Here is a 6,409-nt window from a genome sequence, read left to right as displayed (position 1 = left end):
CCATATTGGTGGTAGTGGTGGTGGTGGTGGTGGTAGTGGTAGGACGCAGGGTGTGAACTGAGCGGGGGAGGAAGGCGAAGGGAAGCAGGGGGCAGAGCACAGAAGGCCCACCAGGGGCAAGCCCAGGGTAGCCTCACGGACCCCTGGGTCATCCTGGACGTGGGTGCTGCACCCAGGAGGGGGCCCTGATGGACTGAGAGCAGGACACATGGCGGGGAGCCCTTCCCCCGGGGCCCTGGCCCCACATCCCACATCTGCCAGACCTGCTGCACCTGCCGCCGAGGGACTTGGGTGCAGTGTCGCCGATTCTCCCGTGTCTCTATGTGCTCCCTCAACCCATATTCCTGACGCACCTGCTGTGTGCCCGGCGCTTGGGAGGCCTGCTCCCCACAAGGCCGACTCCACCTGCAGCCCCTCTGCCTGCTGCCCACGCTGGGCCCCAGACGGGCACACACACCGGGAGCCACTTCCCACAGTCGGGAGGGGGCCTGCGAGATGGGGCACTGGCCCCCAGGGATGGGGCTCATCCTGCTTAGAGGCTCAGCCCCACACTGAGGAGATGCAGAAGGAGGTAAACTCGCCCCTCCTCCCTCCTCCCCCTCCTCCCCCTCCTCTTCCTTCTCCTCCTTCTCCTCCCCCTCCTCCCCCTCTTTCTCCTCCCCCTCCTCCTCCTTCTCCTTCTCCTCCCCCCCTTCTATATGGAACATTTCATGAACTTGCATGTCATCCTTACACAGAGGACATTCTAATCTTCTCTGTAGCGCCCTAATTTTACCATGTGCTGCTGAAGCAAACACTCTCCTGTCTCTTCTTAGAAGGGCGTGCATCCCATCATCGGGGCTCCAGCCTCATGACCTCATCACCCCCCCAAGCTCTATCTCCTGACACGGTCACCTCGGGGATTTAGGATTTCAACATACAGATATGGGGCTTGGGGAGATGTTACAGCTGCAGTATGTAACACTGACTCACCCTACCCACACCCAAAGAAACACAACTGCTTCAGGCCTAAATACCTCCAACAGCATGGTTAATATTAGAGTGTATGTAAGATTAAAATATCTGGTTGTAAAATAGGAAGCAAGTAAGAGGTGAGAGAAGAAACGGGGGTAATGGAAACCATCGCTTCCGTGAACTTGCTTTTTTGGGGAAGATGGGAGAGTAAAGTGAGCAGAGCATGTGAGGCCTTTGGTCCAAATTTCATCTTTCCTACACGTAAGCAATGAGACCTAACCTTGTCTCAACTTTAGTTTTTCATTGTAAACTGAATCCCTACTTCATATGACTTTGGGGGAAATGTTAAACAGGATATGTGCAGAGCAGGAGACCTCGTCCTGTGCAGTCATGCAGCCGGGGGTGCCCACGTCACCCTCACTGGCACCATCACCAGCCTCCCCACTGCTCCTTCCACACAGTACCAGGCACTCGTAGGGCTCACATAACTCCAAGTACGGATCAGTTGGTCACAACTATCCTAGAACATAGAGCCTGTGGAAGGGGCTTAATCTTATTCATTGAGAATCAAAGAACTGTGCTTCTGCAAAGTAAAAGACCTTTTTCAATTCCAGTGTGACCTGAAATATACAGAAAATGGATTGAAGTGTAACCGTGTCCTTCCACTGAATCGTGGGCAGAAACTACAGGCAGCAGGACACACAGTTGCTCTCAAAGAGAGCACCCATGGGCGCTTGCTTGCGTGGCAGAGGGAGTTGAGCATCTGACCCTTGGTTGCAGTTCAAGTCACGATCTCGAGGTGGTGAGATGGATGCATTGGGCTCTGCATGCAGCAGGGAGTGTGCTGGAGACTCTCTCTCTCTCTCTGCTCCTCCCCACCCCTGCTCGCTCTATCTATCCCCCTAAAATAACTTAAAAAGAAAAAAAAAAAGAGGGCACCCAGTATAGAAACACAGGGCCAAACTCGGATGGAGTCAAGGTGATCTCCTCACTAATAATCACCTATCAGTGTGGCTTTCACAAAGCGCATAGGAAAACAACAACTTCCTTGAAACACACTGAAAGACACACAGACACACTTGCTTAAAATCTCAACGTGGACGGAGCACCCGGGTGGCTCAGTCGGTGAAGCGTCTGCCTTCAGCTCAGGTCCGGAGGTCGAGCCCCCGGTGGAGCTCCCTGCCTAGGGGAGAGTCTGCTTCTCCCTCTGCCCTGCCCCACCACTCATGCTCTCACTCTCAAATAAGTAAATAAGGTCTTTTAATTTAAAAAAAAATCCCAACTTTGAGAAACTGTAGATGTTTGGACGTTTCTGCCGATTGGAAAGACTCGGTGCTCCAGCCCGGAGCCGCAGAGCCAGCAGAAACACGGTGAGCAGAAGCTCCAGGACCGAGGTAGTGCCATCCCCCTGCACACGCTCCTCAAAGGTCACTTGAGGAGCCACGGTCACAGTGAGGCATGTGTGTGTGTGTGTGTGCCTGTGCACGTGCAAGGACACGGCTGCCGCTCTCTGAATTCCGCTGCACATCATGCTCTGAATTTCCACGGCCGAGTTTCTGTCCTTCTCTCTGCATGTATTTCTCACCTTTATGAGCATCTCAATGTCAAAAATGCTGCTCCAGGAGAATTACAGCGTGACGTCTGGGCACCGACGACTGTGGTCACGGTTTGTCCACACTCGCAGGGATACGTCGGGAAGGAAATTTCCCAAGTGTGCGTTGTGGGAAACAACACTGTGTACCTCTCCAGTCTCTGGCCTTGTTTTTGACACTTTTTAAAACATCATGTTTTAAAAAGCTGGTATGCCCCGTGGGCGGGCGCCAAGCAGCAGGCCCAGGGTGCACAGGTGTAACCAGGCGGGGCCTCCGCCCAGGTGGCCTGGCCTAGAGGCCACGCTCCAGTCGCCCCACTTCCCCAGCTGCTCCCCCTGGAAAATCTTTCCCTTTGGAAGTTCTGGTTCAGCTCAGGGGACCCCCTCTGTGGGTTGTTCCTGAAGAGCGCACGGGGTAAGTGCCGCTGTGTTCCCCTTCGTGTGACCGGGGACTCGGCCAGATGGCCAGGCCTGTCACCTGCCCCTGCCGCCACCCAAAGGCGGGGACCGAGGGACCACACCAGCCAGAGCCGGCCTGTGCTGGGGCCTGGTGACCGCTGTGCTGAGCCACCCTGCAGCCTCTGGTGCAGACGTTGCTCCTCCGTGCAAAAATCCACATCTTTGCACACACACCGGCAGCCCCCCAAGTTGCCCTTCCAACTTGGCGTCTGAGAAAAGAAATGGTTAATAAAACAACAAAAACCTTGGAAGGACACCTCGGAGAATCACACTGTTAAAAGAACAAACCGGTGCCCCGAGGACGGTAACAGCTTTACACCCCAACTCCGGCGGCCGGTGCAAACGTTAATAATGTGAAGAAGGTAGGTGTGAGCATGACATTTTGGTGTCAGGGCGCTCAGCATGAACCAGCCTTTCAAAGGGACATAAATCCGTATGCAGATTTCTTCAAATATCAACTCTGCCGGGAAGTAGCAGCTAAGAGGCTAAGAGCTTTAGAGCAACATTTCCATGACAAAAGTCGGGCTTTGCTCCTGTTCCCATCCCCATCCCCATCCCCTCCTTGCAAGACAGCACCGCTCATTAAACATTTCAGTCACGTTCAATAGCTTCCCGAAGTGTCTTCTGCTCAGTACATCCATTTTTTTTCTCTAATTATATTGATTTTTAGCAAATTGCAGTGTCTGTCTGAGCTGATTTCCAAATATCAAAAACCTTCAATGAAAGGGAAACACAAACGCGTGGGGCTCCAGCCAGACCAGGCGCATTGTCCCCCCCAAGGGCCTCTGGGAGAGAGGCCGGGGTGGGACACGGAATTCCCGAGAACAAGCGGCCCCTGGGGCGGCCAGCGCCACCCCCTCGGGTGTTGCTTGTTCTACTTGCCTGGTAACTAGGTCAAAGTCAAGGGCTGGCGCCGTGCTTGCACTTTCCACGTGGTGTCTCAGGGTGATCAGAAGGCAAATCGACACTTAAGGGATGTTTTTAAAATCCAATCCGGAGTGCTTTCATCGGCCGGCAGGAGGAACAGCCTAGGCCCTGGACGGACACGACCGCTTTCCTTTTAAAAAGCAGAAGATTAGGGCACCCTTGGGAGTGGGGGCTCAGCGGTTGAGCATCTGCCTTCGGCCCAGGGTGTGATCCCAGGGTTCCAGGATGGAGCCCTTCATCGGGCTCCCCACAGGGAGCCTGCTTCTCCCTCTGCCTGTGTCTCTGCTTCTCTCTCTGTGTCTCTCATGAATAAATAATTTTTTAAAAATACTTTTAAAAAATAAAAATAGAAGACATTTCTGTGCAGTCTTCACTGCCACCGACCACAGGGCTGACCCCCCGGCACTGAGCTGTCCATCCTGCGCACCTGCCCCCCTTCCGACGGTCAGCATGCAGTGGCCCCTGCCCGTCCACACCTGTGCGCACACACTCGATCATTTAAAATGTTTCCCAGATATGTACTGGGCATCAAATCTTTGCTGGGTGTGGTGCTACGAACCCAGTGAGGCAGGGAAGAGAAAAATCCAGACCCGACTGCTGCTGGAGCTCACTTCCTCCGGAACGGGACTTTGACATTGAGCTGCCGGGCGACACACACCTTTCCTCCCTGACCCGTCCCCCTTGCACCTGGGATGCCCCCATCGTCTCAGCCACCCAGGTGGGAGGCCTGGAGTGGGTACTGACCCTGCTGTCTCTGTGTCCCAGCGACTATAAAGGCCAGTCCCAGGAGACCCGGTCCCCAGCTGCCTCCCACAAGCTTAATAAAGAGGCTCCTTATCCACTTCTCACTTCTTATTTTTCTCCACTGCCTTGATGTCAGATTAAGGATTATAAAATGGAGAAATAGCATGTAGCTTGGGTGGTAAACTTCCCCTGGCTCTCCCATTAACTACTCCTCGCACAAAATCCCAGGTAGCCTCCTGATTCTTCTCTTGCCCATTGGGTGACAGGCGGAGGGGCAGCCTAGCATCCCTCTGAGTCAGTCTTTGCCCTGCTCAGAACACCCCAGTCCAGGCCCTTGACCGCAGCCAACAGCTATACCTCCGCTTAGCAGTTCACTTGCTTCTCTGCCTTAAAATCTGTTTTTAAAGAGTTTCACATTGGGGGAGCCCAGCCGGCTCGGTCGGTGGAGCATGGGACTCTTGATCTTGGGATTGTGAGTTCAAGCTCCACATGTGGTGAAGAGTTCACTTAAAAAAATTTTTAGGTTTCATCTTTCTCTTAGGTGACCAGATATGACACCAGAGGACAGAGATACTTTTAGCGTTAAGTAATGTACAACCCTTCGAGCGGACTCTCCTGCAAACTTTCCCAGACCCTTGCATTTTCTAAAATGTGGCACCCACTGTGCGTGTGTGCAAACATATTCACTCATACTCCTGGTTTCCTATATCCTTTCTTCGGCAGGTCTTCCCCCGATCCTGAAATGATCCCACAGTAGTGTACTGTAGTTTCAGGCCGGGAAGCATCTACCAATTGTTGCAAGACCCTCCCAGGGACCTCTCCCACTTCAGGAGCTCAGCACGCAGGTGAGCTGATGCTCACCGACGGAGCAGGATGAAAGCCTTGGACACAGTCTGGGAAGTGGGTGCTTCCCACTTCCGTCCTGCCCTCTTCTTCCCCCTGCAGAGAGCCCAACCACCTCATCCCCACACTCACCTCCCCTTCTCCGGCAACTCCTCTTGTTGGATGCTGCACTCCACCTTCTTGCAGGCATGGGAAGATTGCTCTGGCAACCCTGCCCTTCCATCTCCTCCTTTTTTTTTTTTTTTTTCAGATTTTATTTATTCATGATTCATTATTATTATTTATGTATTATTCATGAGTACACAAAAGGAGTGAGAGGCAGAGACACAGGCAGAGGGGAAGCAGGCTCCATGCAGGGAGCCCAATGTGGGACTTGATCCCAGGACTCCAGGATCATGCCTTGGGCCAAAGGCAGGTGCTAAACCACTGAGACATTCAGGGATCCCCCCATCTCCTCCTTTCTTGACACTGATTTTTCCACTGTGCAGATTATTTGCATTGGTCTACAATAAGCTGTTTTTCCCCCCATCCTAAAATGTAGACAAAACAAAACCCTAAACCTCTTCCCCTCCACCCACAGCTCCTTTTATCCTGTTCTCTTTCATAGTAGGAACGTTTGTCTGAAAATCATTATCTATTTTGTAGTTTATTTTTTGTTAAAGATTTCACTTATTTGAGAGAGAGTGAATGAGCATGAGTGCTGAGGAGGGCAGAGGCAGAAGCAGACTCCCCACTGAGCAGGGAGCAGGACACAGGGCTCCATCCCAGCACCCCAAGATCAAGACCTTAGCTGGAGGCAGACTCTTAGCTGACTGAGCCACCCCTATTCTGTCTTGAATTCTTCCTAGATTTTCTTAACCCCATTTCCATCGGGCTTTCTCTCACACCACC

General features: G+C 52.8%; 1 non-coding gene across 1 annotated transcript; it reads right to left on the bottom strand.

The window, feature by feature from the left end:
• Positions 1-692: 692 nt before the first annotated feature.
• On the bottom strand, positions 693-795 carry LOC112934500 (U6 spliceosomal RNA). Its single transcript, XR_003237964.1, has one exon. It is a non-coding gene; the product is annotated as a U6 spliceosomal RNA (small nuclear RNA).
• Positions 796-6,409: the final 5,614 nt, after the last annotated feature.

This window comes from Vulpes vulpes, chromosome 7 (assembly GCF_048418805.1).
Source record: "Vulpes vulpes isolate BD-2025 chromosome 7, VulVul3, whole genome shotgun sequence".
In the NCBI taxonomy this organism is placed as follows: Eukaryota; Metazoa; Chordata; class Mammalia; order Carnivora; family Canidae; genus Vulpes; species Vulpes vulpes.
The sequence above is the reverse complement of the archived record's forward strand: the minus strand, read 5'-3'. Positions and strand labels throughout refer to the sequence as shown.